The sequence below is a fragment of the Heptranchias perlo genome, unplaced genomic scaffold (assembly GCF_035084215.1).
Source record: "Heptranchias perlo isolate sHepPer1 unplaced genomic scaffold, sHepPer1.hap1 HAP1_SCAFFOLD_630, whole genome shotgun sequence".
In the NCBI taxonomy this organism is placed as follows: domain Eukaryota; kingdom Metazoa; phylum Chordata; class Chondrichthyes; order Hexanchiformes; family Hexanchidae; genus Heptranchias; species Heptranchias perlo.
The window spans coordinates 26,368-45,808 of NW_027139656.1; positions in this window are offsets into that span (position 1 = coordinate 26,368).

Genomic DNA, 19,441 nt, shown 5'->3' on the forward strand with positions numbered 1-19,441 from the left:
TCCCTCACTCCCACCTCCCCGCCTTCTCCCCGTATCCCTCGCTCCCACCTCCCCCACCTTCTCCCCGTGTCCCTCACTCCCACCTTCTCCCCGTGTCCCTCACTCCCACCTCCCCGCCTTCTCCCCGTATCCCTCACTCCCACCTTCCCACCTTCTCCCCGTATCCCTCACTCCCACCTCCCCGCCTTCTCCCCGTATCCCTCACTCCCACCTTCCCACCTTCTCCCCGTATCCCTCACTCCCACCTCCCCGCCTTCTCCCCGTATCCCTCACTCCCACCTCCCCGCCTTCTCCCCGTATCCCTCGCTCCCACCTCCCCGCCTTCTCCCCGTATCCCTCGCTCCCACCTCCCCGCCTTCTCCCTGATGGATTTACGGAGAAGGTGGGAGTGAGGGATACGGGGGAGAAGGCGGGGAGGTGGGAGTGAGGGATACGGGGAGAAGGTGGGGAGGTGGGAGTGAGGGACACGGGGAGAAGGCGGGGAGGTGGGAGTGAGGGACACGGGGAGAAGGCGGGGAGGTGGGAGTGAGGGACACGGGGAGAAGGCGGGGAGGTGGGAGTGAGGGATACGGGGAGAAGGCGGGGAGGTGGGAGTGAGGCACACGGGGAGAAGGCGGGGAGGTGGGAGTGAGGGACACGGGGAGAAGGCGGGGAGGTGGGAGTGAGGGATACGGGGGAGAAGGCGGGGAGGTGGGAGTGAGGGACACGGGGAGAAGGCGGGGAGGTGGGAGTGAGGGATACGGGGAGAAGGTGGGGAGGTGGGAGTGAGGGATACGGGGGAGAAGGTGGGGAGGTGGGAGTGAGGGATACGGGGGAGAAGGCGGGGAGGTGGGAGTGAGGGATACGGGGAGAAGGCGGGGAGGTGGGAGTGAGGGACACGGGGAGAAGGCGGGAGGTGGGAGTGAGGGACACGGGGAGAAGGCGGGGAGGTGGGAGTGAGGGATACGGGGAGAAGGCGGGGAGGTGGGAGTCAGGGACACGGGGGAGAAGGCGGGGAGGTGGGAGTGAGGGACACGGGGAGAAGGTGGGGAGGTGGGAGTGAGGGATACGGGGAGAAGGCGGGGAGGCGGGAGATGGGAAGAGGAGGAGAGGGAAAATCGGAGGGTATGAAAGAGGACAGAGGGGAGGGATGGGGATGGAGGGGTTGAGAAGAGGAGGGGAGGAGAGGAGGGGAAGGAAGGGGATGTGAGGAGGGAGGGAGACGGGGAGGAGGGGGGATGGCGACTGTGGGGGAGGGGAGGAAGGTCGGAGAAGAGATGGAGTGGAGGACGGGAGTGGAGGAGGGAGGCGAGGAGGGGAGGCGAGAATGAGAGAGAGGAGCGAGGAGCAGACCCCACGGACTCGCCACCGTGGCCCTCAGCGGCTGCCCGGCCAGGCCGCCCTCCCCCAACCGCCCCCCAGTGCCAAGCCGTTGGCGTAACGAGGCCTGGCAGAGGGCAGCGACCGCCTCGGTCTGTTTGCAGGTCCCCGGGCTGAGCGACTCGGCCAGCAAACACTTCAGCCTTCACCATGGCGCTCAGTCGGGACGGACCCACAAAGACTGGACGGCCTGTCAGACAGACGGGAGCCCGGCCTGACTGATGCCCGGGGCCTTCAATCATGTCGCCCGCTTTAAGACTCCATCTCCGCAAGCAAAACCATTGTCTGCTCGCACCAGGCGAGCATAACTTTCCCCGTCTCCGTGGCAACCATCCCCAAATGGCCGCCTTTCACTTTCGGGCCTAGTTTGCACTCCCAGGTTGCCCCTGGCGACCGAGCGCTGAGGAACATCCATCACAAAGTCAGCGAAAGTTAACACTCTCCCGGACAGGGCGGCCTCCGGATAAACTCGACACCCTTCCGAGCCCCTCTCTCCCACTCCTGTATCTGGGGAGGTCCCTCGAACCCCTCTCTCCCACTCCTGTATCTGGGGAGGTCCTTCTGACCCCTCTCTCAGACTCCTGTATCTGGGGAGGTCCCTCTAACCCCCTCTCTCACACACTCCTGTATCTGGGGAGGTCCCTCTAACCCCTCTCTCTCCCACTCCTATATCTGGGGAGGTCCCTCTAACCCCTCTCTCCCACTCCTGTATCTGGGGAGGTCCCTCGAACCCCCTCTCTCTCACACTCCTGCATCTGGGGAGGTCCCTCTAACCCCTCTCTCTCACACTCCTGTATCTGGGGAGGTCCCTCTAACCCCTCTCTCTCCCACTCCTGTATCTGGGGAGGTCCCTCTAACCCCCCTCTCTCTCACACTCCTGTATCTGGGGAGGTCCCTCTAACCCCCTCTCTCTCACACTCCTGTATCTGGGGAGGTCCCTCTTACCCCCTCTCTCTCACACTCCTGTATCTGGGGAGGTCCCTCTAACCCCTCTCTCTCACACTCCTGTATCTGGGGAGGTCCCTCTAACCCCTCTCTCTCACACTCCTGTATCTGGGGAGGTCCCTCTAACCCCTCTCTTACACACTCCTGTATCTGGGGAGGTCCCTCTAACCCCCCTCTCACACTCTTGCATCTGGGGAGGTCCCTCTAACCCCACTCTCACACTCCTGTATCTGGGGAGGTCCCTCTAACCCCTCTCTCACACACTCCTGTATCTGGGGAGGTCCCTCTAACCCCTCTCTCACACACTCCTGTATCTGGGGAGGTCCCTCTCTCACACACTCCTGTATCTGGGGAGGTCCCTCTCTCACACACTCCTGTATCTGGGGAGGTCCCTCTAACCCCCTCTCTCTCACACTCCTGTATCTGGGGAGGTCCCTCTTACCCCTCTCTCTCACACTCCTGTATCTGGGGTGGTCCCTCGAACCCCTCTCTCCCACTCCTGTATCTGGGGAGGTCCCTCTAACCCCTCTCTCCCACTCCTGTATCTGGGGAGGTCCCTCTAACCCCCCTCTCTCTCACACTCCTGTATCTGGGGAGGTCCCTTTAACCCCTCTCTCCCACTCCTGTATCTGGGGAGGTCCCTCTAACCCCTCTCTCTCCCACTCCTGTATCTGGGGAGGTCCCTCGAACCCCCCTCTCACACTCCTGTATCTGGGGAGGTCCCTCTAACCCCTCTCCCTCACACTCCTGTATCTGGGGAGGTCCCTCTAACCCCTCTCTCTCACACTCCTGTATCTGGGGAGGTCCCTCTAACCCCCTCTCTCTCACACTCCTGTATCTGGGGAGGTCCCTCTAACCCCCCTCTCACACTCCTGTATCTGGGGAGGTCCCTCTAACCCCCTCTCTCTCACACTCCTGTATCTGGGGAGGTACCTCTAACCCCCTCTCTCTCACACTCCTGTATCTGGGGAGGTCCCTCTAACCCCCCTCTCACACACTCCTGTATCTGGGGAGCTCCCTCTAACCCCTCTCTCTCACACTCCTGTATCTGGGGAGGTCCCTCTAACCCCTCTCTCACACACTCCTGTACCTGGGGAGGTCCCTCGAACCCCTCTCTCACACTCCTGTATCTGGGGAGGTCCCTCTAACCCCTCTCTCTCACACTCCTGTATCTGGGGAGGTCCCTCTAACCCCCTCTCTCTCACACTCCTGTATCTGGGGAGGTCCCTCTAACCCCTCTCTCCCACTCCTGTATCTGGGGAGGTCCCTCTAACCCCCTCTCTCTCACACTCCTGTATCTGGGGAGGTCCCTCTAACCCCTCTCTCTCACACTCCTGTATCTGGGGAGGTCCCTCTAACCCCTCTCTCACACACTCCTGTATCTGGGGAGGTCCCTCTAACCCCTCTCTCACACTCCTGTATCTGGGGAGGTCCCTCTAACCCCTCTCTCTCACACTCCTGTATCTGGGTGGAGGTCCCTCTAACCCCTCTCTCACACACTCCTGTATCTGGGGAGGTCCCTCTAACCCCTCTCTCTCACACTCCTGTATCTGGGAGGTCCCTCTAACCCCCCTCTCTCTCACACTCCTGTATCTGGGGAGGTCCCTTTAACCCCTCTCTCCCACTCCTGTATCTGGGGAGGTCCCTCTAACCCCTCTCTCTCCCACTCCTGTATCTGGGGAGGTCCCTCGAACCCCCCTCTCACACTCCTGTATCTGGGGAGGTCCCTCTAACCCCTCTCCCTCACACTCCTGTATCTGGGAGGTCCCTCTAACCCCTCTCTCTCACACTCCTGTATCTGGGGAGGTCCCTCTAACCCCCTCTCTCTCACACTCCTGTATCTGGGGAGGTCCCTCTAACCCCCCTCTCACACTCCTGTATCTGGGGAGGTCCCTCTAACCCCCTCTCTCTCACACTCCTGTATCTGGGGAGGTCCCTCTAACCCCCCTCTCTCTCACACTCCTGTATCTGGGGAGGTCCCTTTAACCCCTCTCTCCCACTCCTGTATCTGGGGAGGTCCCTCTAACCCCTCTCTCTCCCACTCCTGTATCTGGGGAGGTCCCTCGAACCCCCCTCTCACACTCCTGTATCTGGGGAGGTCCCTCTAACCCCTCTCCCTCACACTCCTGTATCTGGGGAGGTCCCTCTAACCCCTCTCTCTCACACTCCTGTATCTGGGGAGGTCCCTCTAACCCCCTCTCTCTCACACTCCTGTATCTGGGGAGGTCCCTCTAACCCCCCTCTCACACTCCTGTATCTGGGGAGGTCCCTCTAACCCCCTCTCTCTCACACTCCTGTATCTGGGGAGGTACCTCTAACCCCCTCTCTCTCACACTCCTGTATCTGGGGAGGTCCCTCTAACCCCCCTCTCACACACTCCTGTATCTGGGGAGCTCCCTCTAACCCCTCTCTCTCACACTCCTGTATCTGGGGAGGTCCCTCTAACCCCTCTCTCACACACTCCTGTACCTGGGGAGGTCCCTCGAACCCCTCTCTCACACTCCTGTATCTGGGGAGGTCCCTCTAACCCCTCTCTCTCACACTCCTGTATCTGGGGAGGTCCCTCTAACCCCCTCTCTCTCACACTCCTGTATCTGGGGAGGTCCCTCTAACCCCTCTCTCCCACTCCTGTATCTGGGGAGGTCCCTCTAACCCCCTCTCTCTCACACTCCTGTATCTGGGGAGGTCCCTCTAACCCCTCTCTCTCACACTCCTGTATCTGGGGAGGTCCCTCTAACCCCTCTCTCACACACTCCTGTATCTGGGGAGGTCCCTCTAACCCTCTCTCACACTCCTGTATCTGGGGAGGTCCCTCTAACCCCTCTCTCTCACACTCCTGTATCTGGGGAGGTCCCTCTAACCCCTCTCTCACACACTCCTGTATCTGGGGAGGTCCCTCTAACCCCTCTCTCTCACACTCCTGTATCTGGGGAGGTCCCTCTAACCCCTCTCTCTCACACTCCTGTATCTGGGGAGGTCCCTCTAACCCCCTCTCTCTCACACTCCTGTATCGGGGGAGGTCCCTCTAAACCCTCTCTCCCACTCCTGTATCTGGGGAGGTCCCTCGAACCCCTCTCTCTCACACTCCTGTATCTGGGGAGGTCCCTCTAACCCCCTCTCTCTCACACTCCTGTATCTGGGAGGTCCCTCTAACCCCTCTCTCTCACACTCCTGTATCTGGGGAGGTCCCTCCAACCCCTCTCACACACTCCTGTATCTGGGGAGGTCCCTCTAACCCCCTCTCTCTCACACTCCTGTATCTGGGGAGGTCCCTCTAACCCCCTCTCTCACACTCCTGTATCTGGGGAGGTCCCTCTAACCCCTCTCTCACACTCCTGTATCTGGGGAGGTCTCTCTAACCCCCTCTTACACTCCTGTATCTGGGGAGGTCCCTCTAACCCCTCTCTCACACACTCCTGTATCTGGGGAGGTCCCTCTAACCCCTCTCTCTCACACTCCTGTATCTGGGGAGGTCCCTCTAACCCCTCTCTCTCACACTCCTGTATCTGGGGAGGTCCCTCTAACCCCCTCTCACACACTCCTGTATCTGGGGAGGTCCCTCTAACCCCTCTCTCACACTCCTGTATCTGGGGAGGTCCCTCTAACCCCTCTCTCACACACTCCTGTATCTGGGGAGGTCCCTCTAACCCCCTCTCTCACACTCCTGTATCTGGGGAGGTCCCTCTAACCCCTCTCACACACTCCTGTATCTGGGGAGGTCCCTCTAACCCCTCTCACACACTCCTGTATCTGGGGAGGTCCCTCTAACCCCCTCTCTCTCACACTCCTGTATCTGGGGAGGTCCCTCTAACCCCTCTCTCTCACACACTCCTGTATCTGGGGAGGTCCCTCTAACCCCCTCTCTCTCACACTCCTGTACCTGGGGAGGTCCCTCTAACCCCTCTCACACACTCCTGTATCTGGGGAGGTCCCTCTAACCCCTCTCACACACTCCTGTATCTGGGGAGGTCCCTCTAACCCCCTCTCTCTCACACTCCTGTATCTGGGGAGGTCCCTCTAACGCTTCTCTCTCACACTCCAGTATCTGGGGAGGTCCCTCTAACCCCTCTCTCTCACACACTCCTGTATCTGGGGAGGTCCCTCTAACGCTTCTCTCTCACACTCCAGTATCTGGGGAGGTCCCTCTAACCCCTCTCTCACACACTCCTGTATCTGAGGAGGTCCCTCTAACCCCCCTCTCTCACACTCCTGTATCTGGGGAGGTCCCTCTAACCCCTCTCTCACACACTCCTGAATCTGGGGAGGTCCCTCTAACCCCTCTCTCACACACTCCTGTATCTGGGGAGGTCCCTCTAACCCCTCTCTCTCACACTCCTGTATCTGGGGAGGTCCCTCTAACCCCTCTCTCTCACACTCCTGTATCTGGGGAGGTCCCTCTAACCCCCTCTCTCTCACACTCCTGTATCTGGGGTGGTCCCTCTAACCCCCTCTCTCTCACACTCCTGTATCTGGGGAGGTCCCTCTAACCCCTCTCTCCCACTCCTGTATCTGGAGAGGTCCCTCTAACCTCTCTCTCACACTCCTGTATCTGGGGAGGTCCCTCTAACCCCTCTCTCACACACTCCTGTATCTGGGGAGGTCCCTCTAACCCCTCTCTCACACACTCCTGTATCTGGGGAGGTCCCTCTAACCCCTCTCTCACACACTCCTGTATCTGGGGAGGTCCCTCTAACCCCTCTCTCTCACACTCCTGTATCTGGGGAGGTTCCTCTAACCCCTCTCTCACACACTCCTCTATCTGGGGAGGTCCCTCTAACCCCTCTCTCACACACCCCTGTATCTGGGGAGGTCCCTCTAACCCCTCTCTCACACACTCCTGTATCTGGGGAGGTCCCTCTAACCCCTCTCACACACTCCTGTATCTGGGGAGGTCCCTCTAACCCCTCTCACACACTCCTGTATCTGGGGAGGTCCCTCTGACCCCCCTCTCTCACACTCCTGTATCTGGGGAGGTCCCTCTAACCCCGTCTCTCTCACACTCCTGTATCTGGGGAGGTCCCTCTAACCCCTCTCTCACACTCCTGTATCTGGGGAGGTCCCTCTAACCCCTCTCTCTCACACTCCTGTATCTGGGGAGGTCCCTCTAACCCCTCTCTCTCACACTCCTGTATCTGGGGAGGTCCCTCTAACCCCTCTCTCCCACTCCTGTATCTGGAGAGGTCCCTCTAATACCTCTCTCTCACACTCCTGTATCTGGGGAGGTCCCTCTAACCCCTCTCTCTCACACTCCTGTATCTGGGGAGGTCCCTCTAACCCCTCTCTCTCACACTCCTGTATCTGGGGAGGTCTCTCTAACCCATCCTTCACACTCCTGTATCTGGGGAGGTCCCTCTAACCCCTCTCTCTCACACTCCTGTATCTGGGGAGGTCCCTCTAACCCCTCTCTCACACACCCCTGTATCTGGGGAGGTCCCTCTAACCCCTCTCTCACACACTCCTGTATCTGGGGAGGTCCCTCTAACCCCTCTCACACACTCCTGTACTTGGGGAGGTCCCTCTAACCCCTCTCTCACACTCCTGTATCTGGGGAGATCCCTCTAACCCCTCTCTCTCACACTCCTGTATCTGGGGAGGTCCCTCTAACCCCTCTCACACACTCCTGTATCTGGGGAGGTCCCTCTAACCCCTCTCTCTCACACTCCTGTATCTGGGGAGGTCCCTCTAACCCCTCTCACACACTCCTGTATCTGGGGAGGTCCGTCTAACCCCCTCTCACACGCCTGTATCTGGGGAGGTCCCTCCAACCCCTCTCTCTCGCACTCCTGTATCTGGGGAGGTCCCTCTAACCCCTCTCTCTCACACTCCTGTATCTGGGGAGGTCCCTCAAACCCCTCTCTCTCACACTCCTGTATCTGGGGAAGTCCCTCCAACCCTTCGCTCTCACTCCTGTATGTGGGGAGGTCCCTCTAACCCCTCTCTCACACTCCTGTATCTGGGGATGTTCCTCTAGCCCCTCTCTCACACTCCTGTATCTGGGGAGGTCCCTCTAACCCCTCTCTCACACACTCCTGTATCTGGGGAGGTCCCTTTAACCTCTCTCTCACACCCCTCTATCTGGGGAGGTCCCTCTCACCCCTCTCTCTCACACTCCAGTATCTGGGGAGGTCCCTCTCACCCCTCTCTCTCACACTCCTGTATCTGGGGAGGTCCCTCTAACCCCTCTCTCTCACACTCCTGTATCTGGGGAGGTCCCTCTAACCCCTCTCTCCCACTCCTGTATCTGGGGAGGTCCCTCGAACCCCCTCTCTCTCACACTCCTGTATCTGGGGAGGTCCCTCTAACCCCTCTCTCACACACTCCTGTATCTGGGGAGGTCCCTCTAACCCCTCTCTCTCACACTCCTGTATCTGGGGAGGTCCCTCTAACCCCTCTCTCTCACACTCCTGTATCTGGGGAGGTCCCTCTCACCCCCTCTCTCTCACACTCCTGTATCTGGGGAGGTCCCTCTAACCCCTCTCTCTCACACTCCTGTATCTGGGGAGGTCCCTCTAACCCCTCTCTTACACACTCCTGTATCTGGGGAGGTCCCTCTAACCCCCCTCTCACACTCCTGTATCTGGGGAGGTCCCTCTCACCCCACTCTCACACTCCTTTATCTGGGGAGGTCCCTCTAACCCCTCTCTCTCACACTCCTGTATCTGGGGAGGTCCCTCTAACCCCCTCTCTCTCACACTCCTGTATCTGGGGAGGTCCCTCTAACCCCTCTCTCACACTCCTGTATCTGGGGAGGTCCCTCTAACCCCTCTCTCACACTCCTGTATCTGGGGAGGTCCCTCTAACCCCCTCTCTCACACTCCTGTATCTGGGGAGGTCCCTCTCTCTCTCTCTCACACTCCTGTATCTGGGGAGGTCCCTCGAACCCCTCTCTCTCACACTCCTGTATCTGGGGAGGTCCCTCTAACCCCCTCTCTCACACACTCCTGTATCTGGGGAGGTTCCTCTAACCCCTCTCTCTCACACTCCTGTATCTGGGGAGGTCCCTCTAACCCCTCTCTCTCACACTCCTGTATCTGGGGAGGTCCCTCTAACCCCTCTCTCACACACTCCTGTATCTGGGGAGGTCCCTCTAACCCCTCTCTCACACTCCTGTATCTGGGGAGGTCCCTCTAACCCCTCTCTCTCACACTCCTGTATCTGGGGAGGTCCCTCTAACCCCTCTCTCACACACTCCTGTATCTGGGGAGGTCCCTCTAACCCCTCTCTCTCACACTCCTGTATCTGGGGAGGTCCCTCTAACCCCTCTCTCTCACACTCCTGTATCTGGGGAGGTCCCTCTAACCCCCTCTCTCTCACACTCCTGTATCGGGGGAGGTCCCTCTAAACCCTCTCTCCCACTCCTGTATCTGGGGAGGTCCCTCGAACCCCTCTCTCTCACACTCCTGTATCTGGGGAGGTCCCTCTAACCCCCTCTCTCTCACACTCCTGTATCTGGGGAGGTCCCTCTAACCCCTCTCTCTCACACTCCTGTATCTGGGGAGGTCCCTCTAACCCCCTCTCTCACACTCCTGTATCTGGGGCGGTCCCTCCAACCCCTCTCACACACTCCTGTATCTGGGGAGGTCCCTCTAACCCCCTCTCTCTCACACTCCTGTATCTGGGGAGGTCCCTCTAACCCCCTCTCTCACACTCCTGTATCTGGGGAGGTCCCTCTAACCCCTCTCTCACACTCCTGTATCTGGGGAGGTCTCTCTAACCCCCTCTTACACTCCTGTATCTGGGGAGGTCCCTCTAACCCCTCTCTCACACACTCCTGTATCTGGGGAGGTCCCTCTCACCCCCTCTCTCTCACACTCCTGTATCTGGGGAGGTCCCTCTAACCCCTCTCTCACACTCCTGTATCTGGGGAGGTCCCTCTAACCCCTCTCTCACACTCCTCTATCTGGGGAGGTCCCTCTAACCCCTCTCTCACACTCCTGTATCTGGGGAGGTCCCTCTAACCCCTCTCTCACACTCCTGTATCTGGGGAGGTCCCTCGAACCCCTCTCTCTCACACTCCTGTATCTGGGGAGGTCCCTCTAACGCTTCTCTCTCACACTCCAGTATCTGGGGAGGTCCCTCTAACCCCGCTCTCTCACACTCCCGTATCTGGGGAGGTCCCTCTAACCCCCTCTCTCTCACACTCCTGTATCTGGGGAGGTCCCTCTAACCCCCTCTCTCACACTCCTGTATCTGGGGAGGTCCCTCTAACCCTCTCTCACACTCCTGTATCTGGGGAGGTCCCTCTAACCCCTCTCTCTCACACTCCTATATCTGGGGAGGTCCCTCTAACCCCTCTCTCACACTCCTGTAACTGGGGAGGTCCCTCTCACCCCTCTCTCACACTCCTGTATCTGGGGAGGTCCCTCTAACCCCTCTCTCTCTCACACTCCTGTATCTGGGGAGGTCCCTCTAACCCCTCTCTCTCACACTCCTGTATCTGGGGAGGTCCCTCTAACCCCTCTCTCTCACACTCCTGTATCTGAGGAGCTCCCTCTAACCCCTCTCTCTCCCACTCCTGTATCTGTGGTGGTCCCTCTAACCCCCTCTCTCTCACACTCCTGTATCTGGGGAGGTCCCTCTAACCCCCTCTCTCTCACACTCCTGTATCAGGGGAGGTCCCTCGAACCCCTCTCTCTCACACTCCTGTATCTGGGGAGGTCCCTCTAACCCCCTCTCTCTCACACTCCTGTATCTGGGGAGGTCCCTCTAACCCCTCTCTCTCACACACTCCTGTATCTGAGGAGGTCCCTCTAACCCCTCTCACACTCCTGTATCTGGGGAGGTCCCTCTAACCCCTCTCTCACACACTCCTGTATCTGGGGAGGTCCCTCTAACCCCTCTCTCTCACACTCCTGTATCTGGGGAGGTCCCTCTAACCCCCTCTCTCACACTCCTGTATCTGGGGAGGTCCCTCCAACCCCTCTCACACACTCCTGTATCTGGGGAGGTCCCTCTAACCCCCTCTCTCTCACACTCCTGTATCTGGGGAGGTCCCTCTAACCCCCTCTCTCACACTCCTGTATCTGGGGAGGTCCCTCTAACCCCTCTCTCACACTCCTGTATCTGGGGAGGTCTCTCTAACCCCCTCTTACACTCCTGTATCTGGGGAGGTCCCTCTAACCCCTCTCTCACACACTCCTGTATCTGGGGAGGTCCCTCTCTCTCACACCCCTGTATCTGGGGAGGTCCCTCTAACCCCTCTCTCACACTCCTGTATCTGGGGAGGTCCCTCTAACCCCTCTCTCACACTCCTCTATCTGGGGAGGTCCCTCTAACCCCTCTCTCACACTCCTGTATCTGGGGAGGTCCCTCTAACCCCTCTCACACACTCCTGTACTTGGGGAGGTCCCTCTAACCCCTCTCACACACTCCTGTATCTGGGGAGATCCCTCTAACCCTTCTCTCTCACACTCCTGCATCTGGGGAGGTCCCTCTAACCCCTCTCACACACGCCTGGATCTGGGGAGGTCCCTCCAACCCCTCTCTCTCGCACTCCTGTATCTGGGGAGGTCCCTCTAACCCCTCTCTCTCACACTCCTGTATCTGGGGAGGTCCCTCAAACCCCTCTCTCTCACACTCCTGTATCTGGGGAAGTCCCTCCAACCCTTCGCTCTCACTCCTGTATGTGGGGAGGTCCCTCTAACCCCTCTCTCACACTCCTGTATCTGGGGATGTTCCTCCAGCCCCTCTCTCACACTCCTGTATCTGGGGAGGTCCCTCTAACCCCTCTCTCACACACTCCTGTATCTGGGGAGGTCCCTTTAACCTCTCTCTCACACCCCTCTATCTGGGGAGGTCCCTCTCACCCCTCTCTCTCACACTCCAGTATCTGGGGAGGTCCCTCTCACCCCTCTCTCTCACACTCCTGTATCTGGGGAGGTCCCTCTAACCCCTCTCTCACACACTCCTGTATCTGGGGAGGTCCCTGTAACCCCTCTCTCACACACTCCTGTATCTGGGGAGGTCCCTCTAAACCCTCTCTCACACTCCTGTATCTGGGGAGGTCTCTCACACCCCTCTATCTGGGGAGGTCCCTCTACCCCCTCTCTCACACACTCCTGTATCTGGGGAGGTCCCTCTAACCCCTCTCTCACACTCCTGTATCTGGGGAGGTCCCTCTAACCCCTCTCTCTCACACTCCTGTATCTGGGGAGGTCCCTCTAACCCCTCTCACACACTCCTGTATCTGGGGAGGTCCCTCTAACCCCCTCTCTCTCACACTCCTGTATCTGGGGAGGTCCCTCTAACCCCCTCTCTCTCACACTCCTGTACCTGGGGAGGTCCCTCTAACCCCTCTCACACACTCCAGTATCTGGGGAGGTCCCTCTAACCCCTCTCTCACACACTCCTGTATCTGAGGAGGTCCCTCTAACCCCCCTCTCTCACACTCCTGTATCTGGGGAGGTCCCTCTAACCCCTCTCTCACACACTCCTGTATCTGGGGAGGTCCCTCTAACCCCTCTCTCACACACTCCTGTATCTGGGGAGGTCCCTCTAACCCCTCTCTCTCACACTCCTGTATCTGGGGAGGTCCCTCTAACCCCTCTCTCTCACACTCCTGTATCTGGGGAGGTCCCTCTAACCCCCTCTCTCTCACACTCCTGTATCTGGGGTGGTCCCTCTAACCCCCTCTCTCTCACACTCCTGTATCTGGGGAGGTCCCTCTAACCCCTCTCTCCCACTCCTGTATCTGGAGAGGTCCCTCTAACCTCTCTCTCACACTCCTGTATCTGGGGAGGTCCCTCTAACCCCTCTCTCACACACTCCTGTATCTGGGGAGGTCCCTCTAACCCCTCTCTCACACACTCCTGTATCTGGGGAGGTCCCTCTAACCCCTCTCTCACACACTCCTGTATCTGGGGAGGTCCCTCTAACCCCTCTCTCTCACACTCCTGTATCTGGGGAGGTTCCTCTAACCCCTCTCTCACACACTCCTCTATCTGGGGAGGTCCCTCTAACCCCTCTCTCACACACCCCTGTATCTGGGGAGGTCCCTCTAACCCCTCTCTCACAAACTCCTGTATCTGGGGAGGTCCCTCTAACCCCTCTCACACACTCCTGTATCTGGGGAGGTCCCTCTAACCCCTCTCACACACTCCTGTATCTGGGGAGGTCCCTCTGACCCCCCTCTCTCACACTCCTGTATCTGGGGAGGTCCCTCTAACCCCGTCTCTCTCACACTCCTGTATCTGGGGAGGTCCCTCTAACCCCTCTCTCACACTCCTGTATCTGGGGAGGTCCCTCTAACCCCTCTCTCTCACACTCCTGTATCTGGGGAGGTCCCTCTAACCCCTCTCTCTCACACTCCTGTATCTGGGGAGGTCCCTCTAACCCCTCTCTCCCACTCCTGTATCTGGAGAGGTCCCTCTAATACCTCTCTCTCACACTCCTGTATCTGGGGAGGTCCCTCTAACCCCTCTCTCTCACACTCCTGTATCTGGGGAGGTCCCTCTAACCCCTCTCTCTCACACTCCTGTATCTGGGGAGGTCTCTCTAACCCATCCTTCACACTCCTGTATCTGGGGAGGTCCCTCTAACCCCTCTCTCTCACACTCCTGTATCTGGGGAGGTCCCTCTAACCCCTCTCTCACACACCCCTGTATCTGGGGAGGTCCCTCTAACCCCTCTCTCACACACTCCTGTATCTGGGGAGGTCCCTCTAACCCCTCTCACACACTCCTGTACTTGGGGAGGTCCCTCTAACTCCTCTCACACACTCCTGTATCTGGGGAGATCCCTCTAACCCCTCTCTCACACTCCTGTATCTGGGGAGGTCCCTCTAACCCCTCTCTCTCACACTCCTGTATCTGGGGAGGTCCCTCTAACCCCTCTCACACACTCCTGTATCTGGGGAGGTCCCTCTAACCCCTCTCTCTCACACTCCTGTATCTGGGGAGGTCCCTCTAACCCCTCTCACACACTCCTGTATCTGGGGAGGTCCGTCTAACCCCCTCTCACACGCCTGTATCTGGGGAGGTCCCTCCAACCCCTCTCTCTCGCACTCCTGTATCTGGGGAGGTCCCTCTAACCCCTCTCTCTCACACTCCTGTATCTGGGGAGGTCCCTCAAACCCCTCTCTCTCACACTCCTGTATCTGGGGAAGTCCCTCCAACCCTTCGCTCTCACTCCTGTATGTGGGGAGGTCCCTCTAACCCCTCTCTCACACTCCTGTATCTGGGGATGTTCCTCTAGCCCCTCTCTCACACTCCTGTATCTGGGTTGTCCCTCTAACCCCTCTCTCACAGACTCCTGTATCTGGGGAGGTCCCTTTAACCTCTCTCTCACACCCCTCTATCTGGGGAGGTCCCTCTCACCCCTCTCTCTCACACTCCAGTATCTGGGGAGGTCCCTCTCACCCCTCTCTCTCACACTCCTGTATCTGGGGAGGTCCCTCTAACCCCTCTCTCTCACACTCCTGTATCTGGGGAGGTCCCTCTAACCCCTCTCTCCCACTCCTGTATCTGGGGAGGTCCCTCGAACCCCCTCTCTCTCACACTCCTGTATCTGGGGAGGTCCCTCTAACCCCTCTCTCACACACTCCTGTATCTGGGGAGGTCCCTCTAACCCCTCTCTCTCACACTCCTGTATCTGGGGAGGTCCCTCTAACCCCTCTCTCTCACACTCCTGTATCTGGGGAGGTCCCTCTCACCCCCTCTCTCTCACACTCCTGTATCTGGGGAGGTCCCTCTAACCCCTCTCTCTCACACTCCTGTATCTGGGGAGGTCCCTCTAACCCCTCTCTTACACACTCCTGTATCTGGGGAGGTCCCTCTAACCCCCCTCTCACACTCCTGTATCTGGGGAGGTCCCTCTAACCCCACTCTCACACTCCTTTATCTGGGGAGGTCCCTCTAACCCCTCTCTCTCACACTCCTGTATCTGGGGAGGTCCCTCTAACCCCCTCTCTCTCACACTCCTGTATCTGGGGAGGTCCCTCTAACCCCTCTCTCACACTCCTGTATCTGGGGAGGTCCCTCTAACCCCTCTCTCACACTCCTGTATCTGGGGAGGTCCCTCTAACCCCCTCTCTCACACTCCTGTATCTGGGGAGGTCCCTCTCTCTCTCTCTCACACTCCTGTATCTGGGGAGGTCCCTCGAACCCCTCTCTCTCACACTCCTGTATCTGGGGAGGTCCCTCTAACCCCCTCTCTCACACACTCCTGTATCTGGTTAGGTCCCTCTAACCCCTCTCTCTCACACTCCTGTATCTGGGGAGGTCCCTCTAACCCCTCTCTCTCACACTCCTGTATCTGGGGAGGTCCCTCTAACCCCTCTCTCACACACTCCTGTATCTGGGGAGGTCCCTCTAACCCCTCTCTCACACTCCTGTATCTGGGGAGGTCCCTCTAACCCCTCTCTCTCACACTCCTGTATCTGGGGAGGTCCCTCTAACCCCTCTCTCACACACTCCTGTATCTGGGGAGGTCCCTCTAACCCCTCTCTCTCACACTCCTGTATCTGGGGAGGTCCCTCTAACCCCTCTCTCTCACACTCCTGTATCTGGGGAGGTCCCTCTAACCCCCTCTCTCTCACACTCCTGTATCGGGGGAGGTCCCTCTAAACCCTCTCTCCCACTCCTGTATCTGGGGAGGTCCCTCGAACCCCTCTCTCTCACACTCCTGTATCTGGGGAGGTCCCTCTAACCCCCTCTCTCTCACACTCCTGTATCTGGGGAGGTCCCTCTAACCCCTCTCTCTCACACTCCTGTATCTGGGGAGGTCCCTCTAACCCCCTCTCTCACACTCCTGTATCTGGGGAGGTCCCTCCAACCCCTCTCACACACTCCTGTATCTGGGGAGGTCCCTCTAACCCCCTCTCTCTCACACTCCTGTATCTGGGGAGGTCCCTCTAACCCCCTCTCTCACACTCCTGTATCTGGGGAGGTCCCTCTAACCCCTCTCTCACACTCCTGTATCTGGGGAGGTCTCTCTAACCCCCTCTTACACTCCTGTATCTGGGGAGGTCCCTCTAACCCCTCTCTCACACACTCCTGTATCTGGGGAGGTCCCTCTCACCCCCTCTCTCTCACACTCCTGTATCTGGGGAGGTCCCTCTAACCCCTCTCTCACACTCCTGTATCTGGGGAGGTCCCTCTAACCCCTCTCTCACACTCCTCTATCTGGGGAGGTCCCTCTAACCCCTCTCTCACACTCCTGTATCTGGGGAGGTCCCTCTAACCCCTCTCTCACACTCCTGTATCTGGGGAGGTCCCTCGAACCCCTCTCTCTCACACTCCTGTATCTGGGGAGGTCCCTCTAACCCCTCTCTCACACACTCCTGTATCTGGGGAGGTCCCTCGAACCCCTCTCTCACACACTCCTGTATCTGGGGAGGTCCCTCTAACGCTTCTCTCTCACACTCCAGTATCTGGGGAGGTCCCTCTAACCCCGCTCTCTCACACTCCCGTATCTGGGGAGGTCCCTCTAACCCCCTCTCTCTCACACTGCTGTATCTGGGGAGGTCCCTCTAACCCCCTCTCTCACACTCCTGTATCTGGGGAGGTCCCTCTAACCCTCTCTCACACTCCTGTATCTGGGGAGGTCCCTCTAACCCCTCTCTCTCACACTCCTATATCTGGGGAGGTCCCTCTAACCCTCTCTCACACTCCTATATCTGGGGAGGTCCCTCTAACCCTCTCTCACACTCCTGTATCTGGGGAGGTCCCTCTAACCCCTCTCTCACACTCCTGTAACTGGGGAGGTCCCTCTAACCCCTCTCTCACACTCCTGTATCTGGGGAGGTCCCTCTAACCCCTCTCTCTCTCACACTCCTGTATCTGGGGAGGTCCCTCTAACCCCTCTCTCTCACACTCCTGTATCTGGGGAGGTCCCTCTAACCCCTCTCTCTCACACTCCTGTATCTGAGGAGCTCCCTCTAACCCCTCTCTCTCCCACTCCTGTATCTGTGGTGGTCCCTCTAACCCCCTCTCTCTCACACTCCTGTATCTGGGGAGGTCCCTCTAACCCCCTCTCTCTCACACTCCTGTATCTGGGGAGGTCCCTCGAACCCCTCTCTCTCACACTCCTGTATCTGGGGAGGTCCCTCTAACCCCCTCTCTCTCACACTCCTGTATCTGGGGAGGTCCCTCTAACCCCTCTCTCTCACACTCCTGTATCTGGGGAGGTCCCTCTAACCCCCTCTCTCACACTCCTGTATCTGGGGAGGTCCCTCCAACCCCTCTCACACACTCCTGTATCTGGGGAGGTCCCTCTAACCCCCTCTCTCTCACACTCCTGTATCTGGGGAGGTCCCTCTAACCCCCTCTCTCACACTCCTGTATCTGGGGAGGTCCCTCTAACCCCTCTCTCACACTCCTGTATCTGGGGAGGTCTCTCTAACCCCCTCTTACACTCCTGTATCTGGGGAGGTCCCTCTAACCCCTCTCTCACACACTCCTGTATCTGGGGAGGTCCCTCTCTCTCACACCCCTGTATCTGGGGAGGTCCCTCTAACCCCTCTCTCACACTCCTGTATCTGGGGAGGTCCCTCTAACCCCTCTCTCACACTCCTCTATCTGGGGAGGTCCCTCTAACCCCTCTCTCACACTCCTGTATCTGGGGAGGTCCCTCTAACCCCTCTCACACACTCCTGTACTTGGGGAGGTCTCTCTAACCCCTCTCTCACACTCCTGTATCTGGGGAGGTCCCTCTAAACCCTCTCACACACTCCTGTATCTGGGGAGATCCCTCTAACCCTTCTCTCTCACACTCCTGCATCTGGGGAGGTCCCTCTAACCCCTCTCACACACGCCTGGATCTGGGGAGGTCCCTCCAACCCCTCTCTCTCGCACTCCTGTATCTGGGGAGGTCCCTCTAACCCCTCTCTCTCACACTCCTGTATCTGGGGAGGTCCCTCAAACCCCTCTCTCTCACACTCCTGTATCTGGGGAAGTCCCTCCAACCCTTCGCTCTCACTCCTGTATGTGGGGAGGTCCCTCTAACCCCTCTCTCACACTCCTGTATCTGGGGATGTTCCTCTAGCCCCTCTCTCACACTCCTGTATCTGGGGAGGTCCCTCGAACCCCTCTCTCACACACTCCTGTATCTGGGGAGGTACCTTTAACCTCTCTCTCACACCCCTCTATCTGGGGAGGTCCCTCTCACCCCTCTCTCTCACACTCCAGTATCTGGGGAGGTCCCTCTCACCCCTCTCTCTCACACTCCTGTATCTGGGGAGGTCCCTCTAACCCCTCTCTCACACACTCCTGTATCTGGGGAGGTCCCTGTAACCCCTCTCTCACACACTCCTGTATCTGGGGAGGTCCCTCTAAACCCTCTCTCACACTCCTGTATCTGGGGAGGTCTCTCACACCCCTCTATCTGGGGAGGTCCCTCTACCCCCTCTCTCACACACTCCTGTATCTGGGGAGGTCCCTCTAACCCCTCTCTCACACTCCTGTATCTGGGGAGGTCCCTCTAACCCCCTCTCTCACACTCCTGTATCTGGGGAGGTCCCTCTAACCCCTCTCTCACACTCCTGTATCTGGGGAGGTCCCTCTAACCCCTCTCTCACACTCCTGTATCTGGGGTGGTCCCTCTAACCCCTCTCTCACACTCCTGTATCTGGGGTGGTCCCTCTAACCCCTCTCTCACACACTCCTGTATCTGGGGAGGTCCCTCTAACGTCTCTCTCACACCCCTCCATCTGGGGAGGTCCCTCTACCCTCTCTCTCTCACACTCCTGTATCTGGGGAGGTCCCTCTAACCCCTCTCTCTCACACTCCTGTATCTGGGGAGTTCCCTCTAACCCCTCTCTCTCACACTCCTGTATCTGGGGAGGTCCCTCTAACCCCTCTCTCACACTCCTGTATATGGGGAGGTCCCTCTAACCCCCCTCTCTCACACTCCTGTATCTGGGAAGGTCCCTCTAACCCCTCTCTCTCACACTCCTGTATCTGGGGAGGTCCCTCTAACCCGCTCTCTCTCACACTCCTGTATCTGGGGAGATCCCTCTAACCCCCTCTCTCACACTCCTGTATCTGGGGAGGTCCCTCTAACCCCTCTCTCACACACTCCTGTATCTGGGGAGGTCCCTCTAACCCCTCTCTCACACTCCTGTATCTGGTGAGGTCCCTCTAACCCCTCTCTCTCACACTCCTATATCTGGGGAGGTCCCTCTAACCCCTCTCTCACACAC